Source organism: Maniola jurtina, chromosome 6 (genome assembly GCF_905333055.1).
Source record: "Maniola jurtina chromosome 6, ilManJurt1.1, whole genome shotgun sequence".
Classification (NCBI taxonomy): domain Eukaryota; kingdom Metazoa; phylum Arthropoda; class Insecta; order Lepidoptera; family Nymphalidae; genus Maniola; species Maniola jurtina.
This window is the reverse complement of record NC_060034.1, coordinates 5,294,618-5,316,684: the sequence shown is the minus strand read 5'-3', so window position 1 is coordinate 5,316,684 and position 22,067 is coordinate 5,294,618. Positions and strand designations below refer to the sequence as shown.

Here is a 22,067-nt window from a genome sequence, read left to right as displayed (position 1 = left end):
TGTTTGTCAATGGGTACATAAAATTCTTAAAACAATCAATGTGGTGGATTTTATACGCTTTAATGTAAGAGCTGAAAAATATGCAGCGCAAACTGCAGTAGGGAGATTTTTTTAACTTATTGAATTACTTGTTAACTTATTCGTACCGGTAGCACTTTTATGGTCATTATTTTCGCATAGGAAATAGGTCTGGAAGGCACTAACACACTAAGTATGTTTTCTAGAATTAAACTGCAAATTCAAATTGCGGATATCTCGGCGAGATGCAACGTGATAAGTGGATGGTTGAGCGGGCTTTTACCTAGTTCGATAAAAAGTTGACTAAATCAATTGGTTGCAATTTTAGCATTAGTATTTACCGCCTTTATTTCATCAGTTACATATATACAACACTTGTATTTTTGTTACGAAAACTATAAATAAAACAATACACACAAATTTACAAAAATTAAAACTAAAACTCGTTGAGCCAGTTACCTTGCCTTACCCAAAACTAGAACAGATTATGGCAGAGAACCCCTTACCTATGAAGGAGCTAAACTGTACAACAAAATACCTGCACACATGAAAAAAATGTACACTCATTCAATCCATAGAAAACTGAATTAGCTGCTCACATTATGAGTAATCCGAATTACTTCAACAAATGCACTGATTGAGCACTTAATTAAATGGCGAATATTGTAAACTTTATTTTCTTAGAATTAAGTTCTCATGTAAATGACTTTTTTGTCTTTATAAGAATTAAACGTCTTTAAACCTAAACTTTTATTTGACGGTCAGATATGCCACAAATTACAGTTATATTTATCTTTAGCTATAACTCAAACCATTCACTATCCGCGAGCGTATGGTGACCACCTATCATAACCCGCGTACCCTAATACTAATTTAATAACCTCAAACTGGGTGTTAGCAATATTAACCTTTCACCGTTGCAACAGAATAAATTCCTTTTTAAAATTGTTCCAAGACTAAATTTATGACCCCATTCGTTTAGTTACACTTTCACATATATATTTTTAGGTGATTTTCAAAGTATCTACCTCACGGTCATCTCATCAGTAGAGGTTACAAACACGATCAACCTCTTTACACTTTGCATCAATATAATTAAAAACGGGATTAAAATTTGAAATGGAATAATGGATGGATCATACCTCAGTTAATACGCGTAGGAGTTAAGGGTAGGTCGCCATCGGGCGCAGAAACCATGCGCGCCGCAGATGAATGTACCTCCGGTTCAAAAACTCTTCTAAGGATCTTCCGGGCCCCAGAAGCGGATGATCTTCATTGTCGCTTGATTTTTACACGGTGATTCGTTTCATCCTTGCGGAGGAACAAAGCTGCCGGCATGTCTTTGCCGAATCGTTAATTGGCGCGATTATGCATCATAACTTTCTTTATTAATCCCACTTCTGAGATGAAACAGTGGGTTTAAATAAAAAGAGCAAATCAGTATAATCGCCCAAATTTATTATATCACTTCACTAAACACACTAATACAAATCACTCATTTCTTTATTACTATTGTTACTTTGTTACTATTTATATAATTTACACTTGTTTACACAAATGGACATAGTTTCAGCTTACAATGCGTACGATAGAACAATAACAATAAAAATGAGCTCGCATGGCTTTATATGGCGTTATCCCCACCGAAGGCATTCGGTAGTAGTGGCTGTCATGGCGGTACTTGGCTATGATTGGCTGTCATGGCGGTAATTGGCTATGATTGGCTGTCATGGCGGTAACTGGCTATGATTGGCTGTCATGGCAGTTAGCTCGGAGCGGCTGGTTTGAATGGCACGTTGCGACGGGCTGTGGCGGCGTGGCGTAACATTTACTTTGATAATGATTTGATTATTTACTGTTTTCACACAAATCAATTTATATTGAACTTCGTAACTTACTAACTACCTTGCCACAGAATTTCAAGGTTTAATCATAAATCATGGAAATTGCAGAATAAAAGTGCACAACGAAAAGTAGCGATTTGTCCACTACCTGTAATAATCATTTCAAAATGACGTGAAAGTTACTTTGTAGTGCAACCCTATTGCAAAAAAGTTGCAAATAGTCAATATAATAAGTATCATTTCCAAATAACGTGAAAGTGATCTTGCAGTGCAACCCTATTGCAAACTATCAATCGAGAAGCTTGAACAATATGCAGTCGTCGAGTATCAATTATAGGCGAAATGCTAAGTTATGTAATTCGAGACCTTGAGGCTTGACCGTAGTCGTGAGCCGTTGACCAGGTGTGGTCCAAGTACAAGAGAGAGCGTTGTCAAACAAGTTTATTGCCGTTCACCCAATTCCCTTCACCACCTTGCTATGAAGGACAAAGTCCTGTCAATAACAGACTTTTGATATTAGAAAAAGTAGTCTTTGTACGATTTGAAAGGATAATATTTTTTCGTTCGTCACGATCGATCTGCGCATTTGTTTCAGATAGGCTAAGATCTGAAGCTATAATAATTAAATTTTAAATCAAGGTGGACACAGTTTTTATAATGCTCATATTACAAATAAAACTTATATTTTCTGAACAAATGCCCTTATTAAGTTACAAAAACATTTGTATGTCATTAACTCACTATCAATTCAAATTACATTCTTTTCTACACTCTTATCTATCTATATCTATCTATGGATACTTTGTAAATGACGGCTATGAATGAAGGCTGCTTTGTACCGCTGCTTTGTGATAATTATTATTTATTTTAATGCTCAAACAGCTTGTGTATCTCTTAACTATTGTGCTAGACAAAAATAAAGCTTGATTTTACTCTTTTTTTACTGATATTAATTTTATTCATAAATACCCATTACGTTTAAAAAATTTAAAACGCTAACTCCTTCATTTGGGCTGTTTTGTGTACACTACAATCGTGATAGCAATCGTTTGAGTCACAACTTTAGAAAATATTTAAGCCCACGATAAAGTGATTGATACTAGTGACTGAAAATGTCATGAAGGGTGTTTAATGGATAATATCCTGGCAGGTAAAGCTAGCTATCCACCAAGGCTTTGCGAGAAAGATTTTCGATGCGAAAGTTCAATCGCAATAATATCAGTTCACTTTCCTAACTTCACCCAAACAAACTCAGGAGGACAATTGTTCAGCAGATTGTAAACATGGTATAGGCACTTGTAGGATCGAGAAAATGCGCAGTGTTGCCATGTGAGGGAGTTAAGAATGTATTTACAATAATCGATTCGTAAATGTAACGCCGCGGATACTCCAGTAAGTTTTACTTACGTAAGTAGCTTACATTATTAACTTACGACTTTATTAATGTAAACACTCCATTTAAATTAGTAAAGTTGTCAAGTTTTTGTCAAATAATTACGTAACCTACTTACGTGAGAACTTACAGGTATAATCGGGGCCTTAGAATCCTGCACTAGAGTTGTGATAGATAACGGAGCCGATCTTTTTAACCCCCGACCCAAAAAGAGGGGTGTTATAAGTTTTTGTTTCATTACTCCGCTCATCTTCGTCGTACACCTTTGGTGGACAGCTATCCTAACTTCTACCCCGACTGACTCATATTATAATAAATTACCGCGTGATAGAAAGCAGAAGTCCAGCTTGGTCCTTGAACAATAATTATTTAAGTAGACAAATGACCGGGAGTCTTTGTATCATTTGTCAAACGATTTCCGGGGGAACTGTGTTTGACAAGGTGCAATTTGTTTTTTTTTTTTTTTTTAAAGAATATTAGCCATGTTAATCATGACTAATATTCCCCTTTCCCCTCCAACTAAGCGCCAAGCTGTATTAGGAGTAGGTACGACAATAGTGCAACGGGTGGGGTTTGAACCGCCGACCTTTTAGAATTCAGTCGGCTCCTCAACCTGTTGAGCTATTGAGGCTTAAATAAAATATAAAATATGTAGTCTGTGATATTGCTATGTAGTTTTTTATATAATTAACCCTCGACCTAAATAGAGGGGCGTTATAAGTTTGACGTGTGTATCTGTGTATCTGTCTGTGGCATCGTAGCTCCTAATCTAATGAATCGATTTTAATTTAGTTTTTTGTTTGAAACGTGGCTTGACCGAGAGTGTTTTTAGCTATAATCCAAGAAAATCTGCTCAGCCGTTTGAAAGTTATCAGCTTTTTTCTAGTTACTGTAACCTTCACGTCTTGTCGGGGGTGTTAAACATTTTTAATTTACACTTGTTCTCATTTTAGATCCACGTGGATTTAGGTTTCTTAAAAATCACGCGAGAAGTCTGTAATTCTTCGGAATAAAAAGTAGCCCATGTCCGTTTCTGGGATATAAGCTTTTATTAAACATAGAATAGAACACAGACAGATACACTCGTATTAATAATATTATTATTACTATGAATTCAAAACAATTGTTACTCTCTCTTAGTTTGTTAACAGATAATACCTAGGTATATGGACGTGGTAAGTGATTCAGTGCTGGAATGGTAATGGAATACTTTTGCTTCCCTACCTAAAGCATGATTTAAAAATTGCCAGGTTTTGAGAGCTACAAAATTAACCTTTTTTTTATCGTTGCAAGTGACAGTCTACGGTCCAAGTACAATCAATGCGACAAAGCATTCTTCAGGATTTTGAAAAACTGCGTTTGGGCTGCAGGTAGAGCTATGAATTTACAATCATAATTAAGTACCTACTCGTATATCTATCGCTGTCCAGTTTTTAAAAGCCAGGTCAAATAAATAATTTCAGCTATACACCTTTCAAATATGTATTGTAACGAGAATTTAATGACATCTTAAATGCAGGGTTACACGAGTATATCTATTAAACGGAAGTTCTATAAAAAACGACCTTATAAAGTGCTTATTACTACGCTAAACAATATTTGAATGGACAATATAAAATAGCGCTAAAGAATATGACCTGCATAGTCAGTCACACCTACGTTTCTTATTGAAAAGATTGTACCTATTCATTTACACTTTTAAAACGTTAGGCAGGTAGGTACTTAGTGGCTATAATTAAATTAAGTTTTTTCATCATATCCGTCAACAAACGGACGTGATGCTATTTGACTGCTTTGCTTTTATTACTTTTTGTTTTAGCTGTCATAGTTTATTTTTTGTGAGCCTGAACAATTTATTTACAAGATAAGATTATTAGCTCCAGACTACCTAGGCAGGTATATCTAATAAGTTTTTTGAACAACTGATAAAAAATTAATCCGATTTTTCGAAAGCGTCGTTTGTTTCTTTACACTTACCTAAAATGCCCACTGTAACTAATTATTTTTTATATACTTTTTTTTTGTATTTCACAGGTATTTTTTTGTAAAGTAAGTTCTTTAGATTGCTAAATTGCCAATTAAGTAGTTATAATTTCCTTAATGGTGTAAATATCTAGGTTTTAGTGAAAAAATGCAACCAGTTATTGTATAATTTTACACTGCCTGCAGGTATTTTTGGTTATTTGGAAAATTATCACGATCTATGTAGCTTGTAGAATTGTCAAGTGAAAGCACTAAAACGCTGGTTTTACATACTGTCAGTAACAGTAATTAGTGAATACTGCACAAACGTTGTTCATTTACTTATTCCATTGTAGTAGCCTACTTACTTAAATATTTGTTTGAAACTGAACGCTTAGATTTTCTTTCTTCGCTCGCAACGTTTTCACTTCGAACCTAGATTGATGTTTTGCATTAGTTTTTACAAATATATTAACCAATCTATTTTTATCAATCAATCGCAATCACAAGTAAAGATTATGCAGTTGCCAAATAACTAGGTCGAATCACAAACTACTATGGTAATTTTTTCAAATGAATTTGCCGAATTATACGATTTTTTGGTCCAAGGTGATACAAGAGATAAAGATTATGGAATAGGTACCTGGTAAGTATGTATTAAAATGCTGCGAGAAAAATCTAAGTAAAATACTTTAAAGATCAAGTAAGTAGATTAAGTAAAAAGTAAGTAGAGTAAGATTAAGTAAGCTTTGACGACTTTTAAGACATTGGTGATCGTTACAATACGATCACCAATGTCCTAGTTTTCTATAATATATTCAAGCTATCTATATTGTAATATGGATTTTAGAATTTACTTATTAGTTACTTATCAGCGTGGTTTTTTGTCAAATATTGTATAAGAAGTTTTTGACAGTAACTACGTTGCTTTGCTTTCTATTGGAAAGTAACTATGAAATAACTAAATACATTTTTTTTTTCATATACTAAAATATAGAACGTTTCCATTAAGCTGATCCCGGTTGTAATCGAGGTAAGCCTGACTTGTTTCGAACACATCGGGGGTTCTATTTCCCAGGGTTTCAGCTCGCTGCGTGGCGCGGTTCAATATTTACAACAAGAAGTATTTAGATTTTCAATCTGTGTTATTTTATTTTGACCTTTTTAGCTGAGATTGTAATCTGACCTTTGTTTCTTGTTAGGGCAGGTAAACATTAAATAATTAAGTCAAAGAATAAGTGATTACCTCCAGGTGTTGGTGTCTATGGTATTATGTTCAATGCTTTCTATAGGTACCTTTATAGCATTCAATGGTAACTACTGATCGCTATCCGTATTGAGATAAATAGTTTATTAACATTCGTTGATGCAAATATCTACATTTTTAATGAACATTCTCTATAAATCCTGTAGAATCTTATAGTAACGGCCGAGTTTCTTGCTGGTTCTTCTCGGTAGGAAAGGCATTCCGAACCAGTGGCAGATGCTTTTGACCATTCAAAAGAACTTGTAAAAGTCTAATTGAAATAAAAATATTTTGAATTTGAATTTTGAATTTTGGACGCACGGACAGCGCAGTCATAGTAATAGGATCCTGTTGGCATCCTTTGTGTACGCAACCCTAAAAAGTTACTTAAAAACATTTTATAAGCCGGAAGTCGCCTTCATTTCTCAACTTGATTGGCGTACATTTTGACGAAAGACGAAGGGATGATGAATTGAATTCTAATTGGAACACTGTAAAGTAATATTAAAATTAATACAAGCACTTCAAAAACACAATCAAATTTGTTATATTTGCGGATGATAAACGGTCCTCCTCAAACATCAGAGGCTGGAGATACCTAGTCATCACTCATCTCGCCGCGGGCCGCTATCATTACCAAATTAATTTAAATTGAGATCCGCGCGATATCACTTGAGATAATGTCTCTTTTGTCTAATCATAAAAAATTTTCAAAAGAAAAATAAAACCGACTTCAAAAACCAAAAACACTAAAAAGTAGAAAATAATTTTTAGCTACACATGTAATGTACCTAGGTATGAAGTCGAGCGAGCATATTAAAACAAAATTAGAAATCCAAGAGTGAAGCTCGCCCGACTTCATACCTAGGTACATTACATGTGTAGCTAAACAAAAATTATTTTCTACTTTTTAGTGTTTTTGGTTTTTGAAGTCGGTTTTATTTTTCTTTTGAAAATTTTTTATTTCACAATTTTTAGTGGCCCCACTGTACTATAATATGCTATGCCCAGTTAAAACCCTACTGTTTACTAAGCTATTACAGAGATCGCGAGCAATTTGCTCTTATTCATTGAGGAGTTCTGTTCTCCATCTCCGAAGATATTCATCAGATCTTCACCAAATTTATATGGGACCACCTGCACAGTATACCCTTTCAAACAAAAAAAAAATTTCCAAATCGGTCCAGGGGTCTTTGAGTAATCGGGGAACATACATAAAAAATAAAAAAAAAAAAAAGATCCCGACGAATTGAGAACCTCCTCCTTTTTTGGAAGTCGGTTAATAAATTAATGCAACTGTCTGGTCGCTCACTAACAGTCATAGTGAGTCAAACTCTATGTTAGTGTTTTTAGAAGTTATTAAGTATAATCTATAGAATACTTTACAGTTTTTTACAGTATAGGTAGCTCTATAAGATTTCAGTAGACTTGATAATAACCACTAAAGTAAGTGTGCTGAAAACCCGTAATAATAAATGAATGAATTTGACATAACGATTCTTAATTACGATTGTACATAAAAACCCTTTTATGCAGAAGATTCATAATATACTTGTACCTTAGACACATTTTAGTTTTTACGTATACGCCCTTATTTTAATATAATTTACTCGTAAGACTTGTACCTATGTTTTATTTTGAGGTTTTATACCTACACTTACTTTCCTGAAAGTATACATTCAAATTAATACTCGAAATGGAGGTACCTGAGTCATTCTTTATTTACAGACATTTAGTACATTAATGACAAAAAGTTGCTACACAGGAATGCATAATAAACGACGATATTATATTGCTGCATATGATAAGATAATTATGGCCTTTTCCAGGCCAAAGACTCTAAAGGACACTCTTATAATTTTCCGTTCACTTCCCCATGTAAACATTGCTAAAAGAAACAATAAAATTCTGTTAAAACCTAGTCGCGGAAACGCCTCGAGGGTACAGCTAAAATAGGTCATATTAAATCTTATAATATGTACTCACCAATTATTTACTGCAATGTGAACTCTATATCTATGTACATAAAGTATACTTTTGTGGTAATTATAAGAGAAGGTTGTTCTTTTTCTTGTAAACAGCTTGATACTATGGATATAGCATCCTGAGCATTAACGTTAGGAGTCCAACTCGCTAGAGTAAAACTAATTTAATTAGCATGTGTTGTATAAAGACGTATATTGTTGTCCTGTTTCTTATGAATTACTTGCTTGGGAGCTTTTGTGAAGAAAGTTATGCGTTTGAGAGCAATATTGTTTTGAATAATGGAATTAGTTTTATAAAACTAGGAAGCAAGTGCTGGAAAATTAAATCTTGTAATCCATATTCATACTAAGTATATTGTAAATGCAAAAGTGTGTCTTTTGCTTGTTAATTTTTAAGCCTAAATATTGCAACCGCCATTTTAAATGTGGCTTTTAGATCAAAAGATGAACTAACGCTCCTATTGGTGAATAAACGACATCAAACCACGCGCAGGAACCTGCTGAAATCATTGATTATGGCGTGTGGAAGACCCTGCAGACCTAATGTCCAGCAGTGAGCCTCTATCAGTTAATAATAATAATGATGATGATGATGATCAATAGAGATAAATAAACGCCAACGGTCACTTATTTTTCAATCCAAGCAATCATCATAAAATGCGCATTTCATTTAGGTACAACTTTCTATGAATCTCGACGATTTCTTCAGCTGTTCCAAAAAGGAATCCCTCGAGAAAGTTGTTCAACTCTTTAAGAGTTATAGGAGTTATTAACACTTTCGTAAACTCTATTTATTTATAAAATCTACTACCTGATGCCCGCGACTTTGTCTGCGTGTTTTTTCACTCGCCAGATCTTCAAGCATATCCGTGCAAAAAATCACGTCGATCCGAATAAACTAACACTCTTTCGCATTTATATTATTATAGCTCGTGTTTTACTCCTCTATTAGCATTTTAGTAACCATATTTTATTGATAAAATAAGCGTTAAATGATTTATAATGTCTTTACACTTAATTTAAGTCATAATAGTATCATTTCCAACGCACATCAATCATCATTCATCAAAATCAATTCACGCTCTAGTCTTATGACCTGCAACCTTCAAAGTGCTTCGTCTTCGCCCAAAACCAATAAATAACGGAACGAAATATATTATTATTAGTCTAAAATTTATGACTACAGTAGACTTACAAGATATTAGTCATTTTATTAATGACTAGCTGATGCCCGCAGCTTCGCCCGCGTGGATTGGTCAGATCCCCTGCAGCATCAGGATTGAGGAGTTGGACTCCAAATTTTTTATGAAACAATGTCGCAAAGTTCCTCAATCGATTAAAAAAGAAATGACGCAAATCGGTTCAGAAATCTCGGAGATTTCGGTGTACATAGGTAGAAAAACACAACTCCCTTTTTGAAAGTCGGTTAAAAAAGTAGCCTATGTTACGCCCTGGTCAATCCTCTACTTGCCTGTGAAAGTCCCGTCAAAATCGGTTCAGCCGTTCCAAAGATTAGCCTTTTCAAACAGACAGACAGACAGACAGACAGACAGACAGACAAAAATTTTAAAAACGTGTGATTCAGTTATGGTATCGTTCAAATAACCATATGAGCTTAATATGAGGTAGTTATTTCGAAATTACAGACAGACACTCCAATTTTATTTATTAGTATAGATTCATTTCAGCGTGGCGTTAGCTGCTAAGCTGTTGTCGTCTCGACTTTAACCCCCGATCCAAAAAGAGGGGTGTTATAAGTTTGACGTGTGTATTGGTGTATCTGTGTATCTGTCTGTGGCATCGTAGCTCCTAAACTAATGAACCGATTTTAATTTAGTTTAGAGTGTTCTTAGCTGTAATCCAAGAATATCGGTTGAGCCGTTTGAAAGTTATCAGCTCTTTTCTAGTTACTGTAACCTTCACTTGTCGGGGTGTTATAAATTTTTAATTTACACTTGTATATTAATTGTCCATCATCATCATCAAGATCATCACCAACCCATCACCGGCTCACTACTGAGAAATGGTCTCTTCGCAGAATGAGAAGGAATTGGAAGACTTTATACACCTTTGAGAACATTATGAAGAACTCTCAGTTTCTCAGGAAAAAATGCAGGTTTCCTCACGATTTTTCCCTTCACCGTTAAAGCAAGCGACTAATTGATTAAAATGCACATAACTTCGAAAAGTTAGAAGTGCGTGCCCGGGATCGAACCCCGGACCCCTCCAATAGGAGGCCCAAGTCTTAACGATTAGGCTATCACCATTTGTCCAGACCTTTATTATTCAGTGATTCGTGAACTTAAAATTTTGAGCATAATCCTCTCTAGTTAAAAACTACGAATATCCTGAAACAATTTCTAAAGCGTCCAAAGTTCCGCATTTTCCAAATAAGTTAATTTCATTCATAAGTAGCGAGCAGTAGAAGGTTACTACAAGTCTTTTCGGAACATATCATAGAACCATTTCCCGTACTCGGTAACGCGGTTAAGCTTATTACGTCTGCAGATCGGACTTGGCCATGACTCGCAATGCATCGGAAAGTTATTGACTTTTGATAATGAAACCAGTTTGTGGCTATCTGACCAAGAGCGCGCGCCCCAGTTCAATACCAGTTGTGCCTATACTTCTTTCTCTACAATTTCTAATTAGCAATATACATTACAGCTTCTATTTCTTATTGCCACCAAAACAGCCTGATAAACGAGAAATGTACGTCGTAAATGTTGTATAATCGTTGTTTACAGCCACACTTGGTAATAGATGTTGTATTACGAGTATATGGTCAACGGTAGCTCTTAATTCGTGCTCAATTTGTTCGGAATGTGTGTCGCTTTTTATCTCTTTTTTTAATTTAAACCAGCTTCTTATATTAAGCTTCTTATATTTGTCAAGTGTTTGTTAGCTAAACTAGAAATAATTAAGAAAATAAATAGTGCTCAATATTATCTACTGGTGTTCTTTGTAAAATAATCCTCCGTATTTATACATTCTCCTGTAACTTTTTTCTTTATTTCAGGTTTTCTGCTACAATATGGAATAATATTGTATGTAAAAATCGACAGGCAATCGACACACATAACTCAAAAATCATGCCAGTGCAGTGGTGTGTGAAAATATTTAGATTATTTTCTAATTAAATCGACCTAATAATGGAGATACAATCTACAAGTTGCATTTCGTACGATAGATCAGTAACTGCACTAAGCTATAATTATAGTATGATTCGTATTTTAAAAGTTTATAGTATAAATTGCTACTGATAGGCATAATCTTACTATTACCAGATCATTGCTGTCTGTGTGTCTGTTACTTTTTAACGTACATCCGCTTAACTGTTTTTGCCAAAATTTGCACGAGATAGATCGCATCCTGGAGACAGAAATAGGCTACTCTTAATCTGCAAAATCAGAATTCTCACAGGATGTTTTAAATGTAAATCCACGCAAACGAACTCACGGGTATCATCTAAATGTCATGAACCTACTCTCTAAAGTTCAACGGTAACAAGTGTAAATTAAAAATTTTCAACACCCCCGACAAATCATTTTCAAATAAATAATTATGTATATCTAGGCAACGTCCATCTTGACAGCTTGACATTTGTCAATTGACACTTGAATATTATGAACCTAAGGGTTATCTAACCTTCTTTTCTACAAGAAAACTAGAAAATAGCTGATAACTTTTAAACGGCTGAACCAATTTTTTTGGATTATAGCTAAGAACACTCTCGATCAAGCCACCTTTCAAACAAAAAAAAGTAAATTAAAATCGGTTCATTCGTTTAGGCGCTACGATGCCACAGACAGATACACAGATACACAGACACACAGATACACAGACACACAGATACACAGATACACACGTCAAACTTATAACACCCCTCTTTTTGGGTCGGGGGTTAAAAAGATGACCTGAATTCTTTAATACTTTACATCAAAGACGTATAAAGATGCGAAGAGACCACAAGAATTCCCGACGCGGAAAACCTGTGGCTTTTGAACACGAAAAGTTGCGTAAAGCCATTAGATACTGACACCAGATCAGAATGTGTTGCAAGAAACGTTTTTGATATTTGCTCTTGGTAATTTTCATTCGCCCTCGGCATACAACACGTAGCAGTGTTTAGATGTTATTGGTGTCTAGATTTGTGTGGTTAGACCTAGACCTGGCTTGTTGCAAAATAAGCAAATAAATATTATAGATACTTACTCTTTGTTTGTTTCAACATATTCGAATTCAAATTCAAATTATTTTTATTCAATTAAACTTTTACAAGTGCTTTTGAATCGTCAAAATAATCTACCATTTTACTTCTAATATAATTATCCTATTTATTGTAAGGCAAATATATTACACCTAAAAGTCCAGATAGGCAAAGCTCTCAATTATATTTCAAAAAGTGAAGACTAATTCGTACGCTGATGTGTGTGATACACACGCGTAGCAACACATACTACATGGATGGACACCTACAAGTATGTTTCAACAAGTGTAAATTAAAAATTTATAACACCCCCGACAAGTGAAGGTTACAGTAACTAGAAAAGACCGAAAAGACCTGATAACTCTTAAACGACTGAACCAATTTTTTTGGATTATAGCTAAGAACACTCTCGATCAAGCCACCTTTCAAACAAAAAAAAGTAAATTAAAATCGGTTCATTCGTTTAGGCGCTACGATGCCACAGACAGATACACAGATACACAGACACACAGATACACACGTCGAACTTATAACACCCCTCTTTTTGGGTCGGGGTTAAAAAAATGGCGGCCTGCTACCCAGGGTCGTTGTGTAAAAAGTTTATGTTCAATTTGAGTTTCTCTTGGCATAGTCATGCGTCAAGTAGGTAGGTAGTAAAAAAAATTAAATACTGTTTTGTCATATAAACAAGCTAAGCTGGTTTGTTTTATGCATCTATGGCATACAGAATACAGTAATGCTTGATATTATCGTACAGTTACACAAGTAGGCGAACGCAATGTCTTTCCCATGTGATATTGCACTATAAAAAGTCCTTTATTCATTTATATTAGTGTATTTAACAAAACAATGTGTATAAAAACGTGTGAAGGCGATACAATCGTGAGTTAAGGTGTGATAGTTAAATTTATATGTAGAGTAACGGAAACAACACCTCGCTTTCTCGCTAAAGCAGGAAGAAAACCATTGTTATACCACCCCAAAAGGGACCGACAGACTTACATTGCCTTATTGTTGTTCACGTCCACAATTTCCATACGTACAAGCCTTTATTAATATTCAACGAAAATAGCTTTAGTTATGCAAATACGCTCACAAAAGCCCGATAAAACATATTATAAAGGTAAATAATATTTATAAGGGCAGAAACTTGTTACGCTTATAACGGAGTTGCTATCGCCGGACGGGCTTTCAACGCCATGTAATTTGTTACTAAGTAGTTGAAAATAGTCTAGGTACATTCTAAAAGGGAAATTCTCGGGAGTTTCTCGTCTAGAAATAAACTGTTACTTGTTTAACGTCGAGGAAATGAGGGGTTGCGAGACGCGTCGGAGATAGTTTTCTTAAAGTTGGTTAGGTTGTCGTCTGCGGCGTGCATTAATAAAGAGAGCTCTACCTCGGGCGGAGAATCTCAGGGACAGCCCGTCGGAGCGAGCCCGCATCTCTCAATGATTCAAAAGCTGTCTCCACAGAATTCAGAATGGGTATTAGAATTGGCAGACTAGCGATTAGCGGTTGCCATCCCGGACACGCACCTCACAGGCTCTTTACGCATTGCATCTGTTCCGAATCTAAGAATTCTCGATCAAGAAGCCATAAACTATGTGTATGTGGGTTGCATACTACAAGGTAAAACCAAGTTCAACCGCACATATACAGATAGTAATACAAACTTTTCAAAGCTATGCACGTTTTAAGCAATTCAATATCACTTGTTTTAACGATGAAAGAAAACGTCGTGAGAAAACCTGCATGTCTGAAAGTCATCCATTATATGTTTTCAAAGGCTTATAGTATGCCAATACCTACTTGGTCAGTGTAGTGAACACTTCTCATTCTGAAGGGAGACCGGTGTTGTTTGGACCAGCGATAATAATGTTGATTGATGATGATGATTGATGTAAAGTGAACTTGTCACCCGGGGATGTCTGGTGAAACTCAAAAACAGACGCAAAGCGTTTCAGTTGAAGTAACGATGCTTTGGATGCTTGCTTTGATAAGTAGTTTATTTGCGTTTGTTTCGAATAATATTATTATATGAGTGTTTTGAAAAAAATCAGTGGTATGCTAGCCAGGTATAAAATGCAGCAGGTGCTATTTCTATTAACTTCTTTAGAATTCTATGTCTACTTTCGTACGGCTGAACTACCATCAACATTGAATGAGCGGTATAAACGCTTGTCTCGGCAAATGTTAGATGCAAGGAAAATGTGGTAATTAATTTCGTCTATTATAAATGACAAATCAAATGACAATTATTCAAGACATATCAAACAGACGTTCTTGATATGTCTTGAATGGGTTTATACAATAACTTGGTACAATTTTTTGTTCAGGCTTTTTGTACGAGATGATTTGTGATTTATTGTAAGGTTTTTTGTTGGTATATAAATAGACTTGTTTATCAACGCAAAAAATGTATACCCTCTTCATTGTCAGCAATTACGTTCATTGTATTTGGAGATTAGGTGTTATTGTGTAAAAAATATGTAGGAAAAATACCTAGTACATTGAGTATTTTGACCGTTAGCACTCCAACGATTTATGCGATAGGGAAACAATAATGCCTTTGAAGTAGAAGGCGTTGTTTCGCTCTCTGCATCGTATTACCCATTGCTGAGGGTTATGACCCTTTTTCTTAAATCACATAATGGTAGGAGGATCTTGGGATAGTAACGCAGTGGGTTTCCAGATCCTTCCGCATATAACTCGACTAAGAAAATGTGATTACGACCCTGAGGTTTTACATCAGATATTCGGAACCTATGGCTTTACGTGTTTTTTTAAAAGAATATTAATTAAGATAATCATGACTAATACTCCCCTTTCCCCTTCATTTAAGCGTGAAGCTTGTCCCAGGAGTGGGTGCGACAATGCAACGAATGGGGTTTGAACCGCCGACCTTTCGGAATTCAGTCTCTTCGCTACCGAGGCTTTCCGAGTTATGGAGGAAAGAAAACTAGAAACTGATTGAGGGTTGGGTTTAATGAAAACTGTCATACCTACTTCTTAGCCCACTTGATAGTACAATCAGTCAACTCGAAATTAAAAAATATGCTTTACAATGTCCCGTTCTCTTGTTTGCATTAGTATTTTAATTAATTTGATAATAATTATTGTTGGCCACTTGACCTCAGCATCGTAGGTCACTGAAAATTAAGGCCGTTGGTAAAAATTAGAGATCATATCATACCTATATCGTTAACAAAGAATGCATTATAGAAGCAGGCGTTATTTTGCGGAAGTCCATGATATACAAGGAACCAAAAGCTTAATTTGCTTAATAATCACAGCTACATCTACACTAATATTATAAAGATGTAAAATTTGTAAGGTTGGGGTGTAGGAGGTAATCTCCGGTAATAAATCCTTTTCCGGATTCTGAAAATTCTCTCTGAGACATAGGCTATAAAAAATTTATCACATAGACGAAGTCGCGGGAAAAAGCTAGCAAGTTACTTTCCCAGAGGTAGTATTTAAAAAAAAAAATATGATCGTGCAAGGAATTTGACTTGTAAAAATGTTATTCATTTGGTGGATTGGCAATTCGGCTGCCTTACACACGCCTCGTGGCGACGCGGTCGTGGTTATTACATAGCATCGTAAATCTCGAGCTTTTTCCGGTTAATGTAATTGTTTTTCATCCTTATCAATTAATTTTTAATTAACAAACTACTTATTAGAATTTGATGCAGTAAGAGGCTTCGTCGCATGGAGTATATGCAGTCATGGTTTTAATTACACAGCGAAATGTCTCAAGAAAAAAAACTCGAGATAAACACATTGGAGCATGCAAGGTTTTCACAACGTTTTCCTTCAACATGTGCTTGGTTGCAATGTTTAGATTTAAACGTTCTGATCTCGAAAGTAATAATTAAGTAAGCCATTTACCAGAGCAGTTATAAGGTTATACTTATTATATATGGACCATAAGAGTAATTGAAATCATAATAAAATCATAAAGTTGGCAAATACCGCTCTGGAATGTCGCAATAAGAATAAACCAACCATTTTGCGAAATTTTATGGCTAGCAAAATTGGTGTACTTCTCGGCACTTTTTCTATGGCGTGATATCGTTGAAGTTTTGTATTCTGTTGGATTTTGCAATAGAACTTTGGAGAGCTTACAAATTATAGAATAATATGTTATCCCAACCCATATTACAAATGCGAAAGTGTGTCTGTCTGTTTGTCTGCTAGATTTTCGACGTTTGGCACAGAGATAATAGCTTATATCCCAGAGACGGGCATAGCCTACTTACTATTCGTCTGGGAAAATCAAGAGCTTCCCATAACATTTTAGAATGTCTATCCTCTTAACCAATTTTGACCATAGATACAGAGATAGCTTGTATTCCGGAAATGGACATATGCAAATTTTTATCCCGGAAACAAAAATTTACACGGACTTTTTAAAAAACCCGAATCCACGCGGGTCAAACCATGACCATCATGTAGTTTCAATATTGTTGTACGTGAACGATAGCTTGGTATTGCAAATATAGAGATTATTTACATACCAAGCCAGCACTTACAATGCCAATGTGGCACCATTTCTTTAGCTTAGAACTACTATATAACTCAAAATTTCAAAAAACTTCGACACAGATACCTCTAGAAGAAAACTAGAAAAGAGCTGATAACTTTTAAACAGCTGAACAGATTTTATTAGATTAAAGCTAAGAACACTCTTGATCAAGCCACCTTTCAAACAAAAGAAACTAAATAAAAATCGGTTTATTCGTTTAGGAGGTACGATGCCACAGACTGATACACAGATATACACGTCAAACATTTAAAACACCCCTCTTTTTGCGTCGGGGGTTAAAAATCGTCTGAATGTTCTGAAATATTTAAATGAAATACATTTTTTCTTTGGTTTGTTTTATTAAAAAATATGAATTATTTTTTCTTTGGTTTGTTTTATTAAAAAATATGAATTAGGATAGCATTAAAATAATAAAGAGGTCGGCCACTTCTTTTTTTGATAACATAACATTAATTTATTAGATCGTTAGAATTTATTAGAAGTCTATTAAAACATAGCGAAATAATTGTTGGAGCGTGACGCGTTCGTTTAGGACTTCGTTTTTTTTTGCGTTGACTATTTGAACATGCGTGTTTGTTATAAAATGTTTTTAATATTTCGTTATAAAGAATGATACAATTTTTTACTTGATTTATGTAAAAATGGTTTTTATAAAAGTAACCGCATTAATTCTTGGAATCATGTCATTGTGCGTAACGATATGACTTGATATTATAAAATTAGCACCTCATATATAATTATATTTTTACTTGCGTTATTCCAGTCACCAAAAATATTTAACCTTTAAATTATTCTTACACCTTTTATGGATATTTTATTGCTATTTTTTGGTAAAAATCATGTTTTTTAACATGCAAACTGAAGCGGCAACGTCTCAACGATCAGGAAGGGAACTAAAATCAAAAACGCTGTGGATTGAGTTCCCACGGGTTTTTAAAAACCTATATCTACGGGAACGAAGTCGCGGGCATCAGCTAGAATATATGTAACGCTCTAAGCATAGAAATTTTGACTCTGACATTTTTTTGTTTTTCACTAGTGTCATGATTTTCCAAATAATAGTATGTTGTTATGATTTTAAAATTGAGGGTGTGTGATTTGGCTTAAATAATTTATTGTTTTGGTCAAATCACATACTTTTTTACAATTACTTGTAGCTTGGAGAGAATCTCATTGGACGGATTTTTAAGACGATCTCATTGGTCAATTCATTGTTTCGGTATGATTTTAAAATTGAGGGTGTGATTTGACTGAATAATTTATTGTTTGAGTCAAATCAGATACTTTTTATAAAATTGCAGGAATCTCATTGGATAGAATATTAAGAGGATCTCATTGGTCAATTCAGTATTTCGTTAGGATTAGAAAAATGAGAGTGTGTGACTTGACGTAAATAATTTGTTGTTTCGGTCAAATCACATACTTGTTTTTACAACTGCATTGAATTTTGGAAAGAATCTCATTGGATGGAATTTTAAGAGGTTCCCATTGGTCAATTCAGTTTAAGTTCAGTCCAATCACAGACTCTTCTCAGTTCAGTAATTTAATGAATGGAAAATAGGATATTAAAGCCGGACGACTGATTACTTTTAAGTTAGTTCTTGTTAATCATTCAAAGAGATAAATTGTGAAGAAGTGTATTCCTTAAGTAACAAACAAGCTGTATATAAATCAAGTAATATAAAATATAATTAATATTGATTTAAGGGAGAAGTTTTATTATACTTCAGAAGTGACAAAGAATCCAGAAAAAAAAAGGTACGTGATCGAAAAACAAAAATATACAAATGAATTAATTGCTTGTAATTAATTTTACTAAAAGAATTAAACGCGATTGCTAAGCGCCCACTTTTAAGCAACTTTATTTTTACGATTTCTTGGTTACATAAGTCGTGACTAGGGCTACTCTCTAGTAGTACTCCAGCGCATGTTGTTACATATATTGGTGGGACATATCACGTGCTTGGTCGGGGCTACCCTCCGATAGCACGGGATATGTTTGAGCTAAATGTAACCAATAATTGTGATTTTTCTGTTGCTTCTACCCACTTTGAATAAAACAATGTACCCTGTTACGAGTTGTTGGTTACGTAACGTTACACATTACTTCAGGGCGACTCTCTGATAATGTGTTATTGTTTAAATTATGTGTAATAGTGTGTGTGTGTGTACGTGACTAGGGCTACTCTCTAGCAGTACTGTAGCACGCATTGTTACACATACTGGCGGAACATATCGTGTGCTTGCAATAGAACAGGATATGTTTGAGCTAAAGGGAACCAATGGTTGTAATCTTCTGGTACCTACCTTCTTTTAAAGAAATAATATTTTCTATTTGTAATTTTTGCTTAATTATTATTGATATTACTGATAATTTTGATGTAAAATTACTTACAAGCAATGCAAGGTGAACATAAATTGTGAGGTTATTCTTACTAATAATTTTTATGACAAGTTGCCTGATTGATATGTGAACTATGATCGTTCACCGGATGATGGGGCGAACCATGTGACTTCACTGGTTTATTGAGTGGGTAGTGATGTTTGCTACTGGTTATTAAGTGAGTCACTGGTCGTCGGATTATGTTAGCTAAGAGGGCGTGCTAGTGGTTTCACTGGTTTATTGAGTGGGTATGCTTCCTACTGGTTGTTGAGTGAGCCGCTAGTCGTCGGATCATGTTAGGGGGCGAACCATGTGACTTCACTGTTTTATTGAGTGGGTATGCTTCCTACTGGTTATTGAGTGAGTCACTGGTCGTCGGATTATGTTAGCTAAGAGGGCGTGCTAGTGGTTTCACTGGTTTATTGAGTGGGTATGCTTCCTACTGGTTGTTGAGTGAGCCGCTAGTCGTCGGATCATGTTAGGGGGCGAACCATGTGACTTCACTGTTTTATTGAGTGGGTATGCTTCCTACTGGTTGTTGAGTGAGTCACTGGTCGTCGGTTTATGATAGTTTAGGGGGCATGCTAGTGGCTTCACTGGTTTATTGAGTGGGTAGTGATGGTTGCTACTTGTTGTTGAGTGAGTCACTAGTCGTCGGATAAAACTGTTTTATGAACACCTTAGTAACCCAAAGTCAACTAGTATTGTTATTAACAATTGTAACCAAGTCAAGTGATATGTTCTATGAAGTTACTGCAATTATACCACACTGATGAAATTTTATGGAAAGCATTTTAAGGGGTGTGAATTATATTATGTTCTAAATGGTACTAGTGGGAGATGCTTTTGACGATTCAAAAGAACTTGTAAAAGTCTAATTGAATAAAAATCTTTTGAATTTGAATTTCAATTTGAAATTATACGTATTTCAGTGAGGTGTGATGATGTCCGGTGAAGAACCCGGTACTCCAACTGATACGCCAGCGCGATCGTCGCGTAAACCTAACAAAAAGAAGGCTAGGTGGAGAAGTCCGTCCCCATCTAGTTCCAGCGAAGAGGTTGTACCTAGGAAGATACGTAAGCGTGTAAAAAATCTTTCTGCTAAAGATATCCTGAAGTTAGTTAAGCATGTTTCAAGAGATCCTTCCAAAAACTCCTGGAATAACAACAACCTTAACAATGTTATTCCGGAGTTTAATCCGTCAAGTAAAGTCCAAACTATCGAAAGCTGGCTCCGAAAAGTTAACGAATGTGCGGCTATATATGGATGGGACGAGAAACAAACTGTACACTTCTCTTTGCAAAAGTTAGCGGGCTTAGCTAAAAAATGGTTTGAAGCACTGCCAACAGTTGTCTTCACTTGGGATGAATGGCAAGTTAAACTCAGGAAGGCTTTCCCTAGTGAAGAAAATTATGGACGTCTTTTAGAAGAAATGTTAAACCGCACTTCACGTAGTGGGGAAAGTCTTCGTGAATATTTTTATGATAAACTAGGATTATTAAATAGATGTGAAATTAGTGGACGAAAGGCTGTTGACTGTATTATATACGGTATTAGCGACCGTTCGATTAGGAATGGGGCACAGGCGCAAAATAGTTTGGAGCCTGAAGATTTACTTTGCTTTCTTGCATCTCAAAAATCCCAACCACTGCATAATAGTAAGATAAATGAACGTACACCTCAAAGGTCAAGCTCTGGTAACCCAAACACGAGTTCTAACAGTACTAAAGTCAGTTCATTTGCTTGTTACAATTGCCGAAATAAGGATCATCCTTTTTATAAGTGCCCTAAGCCCATTATTAAGTGCAAAAAATGCAATCGTATAGGACATGATTTTGAGGGGTGTAAATTAGAGCCCCGTGTTTCTTCGAATTCTAAGTCCAGTCAAGTGGGGAGTACAGTGGAGAAAAATATTCTAAAAATTGATTCTAACAATGATAGTAACGCCAAATTCTTTAAAACCGTTGTAATCAATGATAAGTCTTTCAAAGCATATATTGACTTCGGGAGCGAATGTACACTCTTGCGTAGTACCGATGCCGAACATCTTAATGTAGTTAAGAGTTTTGATAATGTTCCAATAGTTAAGGGTTTTGGACAATCGTCAGTGGTACCTTTATACAAGACAAATGTGTTTGTTAGGGTCGATGAAATTGAATCGGATATTGAGATTTTGGTCATAGATGATGTCCACATGCAGACATCGCTTATTATCGGACAGAATTTTACGGAATTGCCATTTATTACCGTGTTAAAAGACAGCTCTAATCTTACATTTTATAAAAGCCCAAATATAACCTCTTCTGAGGATTCAATAGGTATTTTGAAGCTATACAATACTAATACGGTGGAAGTCTCAAAAACCAGCACTGTCCCGGTGCATTCAAACTGTAACTTTACGGGAGACGTGTTCATCGAAGGTTATAATAGTATCGAAATAGGTAAAGAGTTTTGTCTTTTACAGGGTGCTTTTAGT

The 22,067-nt window shown here is 35.2% G+C and overlaps 1 protein-coding gene and 1 long non-coding RNA gene across 5 annotated transcripts in view; one reads left to right on the top strand and one right to left on the bottom strand.

The window, feature by feature from the left end:
• Window positions 1–22,067, bottom strand: part of LOC123866535 — a 198,845-nt gene that overhangs the window by 115,933 nt on the left and 60,845 nt on the right. The gene's annotated exons all lie outside the window — the stretch shown is intronic.
• LOC123866538 lies at window positions 3,230–20,441 on the top strand. The gene is made up of 3 exons (XR_006796218.1): window positions 3,230–3,307; window positions 8,166–8,173; window positions 20,431–20,441. It is a non-coding gene; the product is annotated as an uncharacterized LOC123866538 (long non-coding RNA).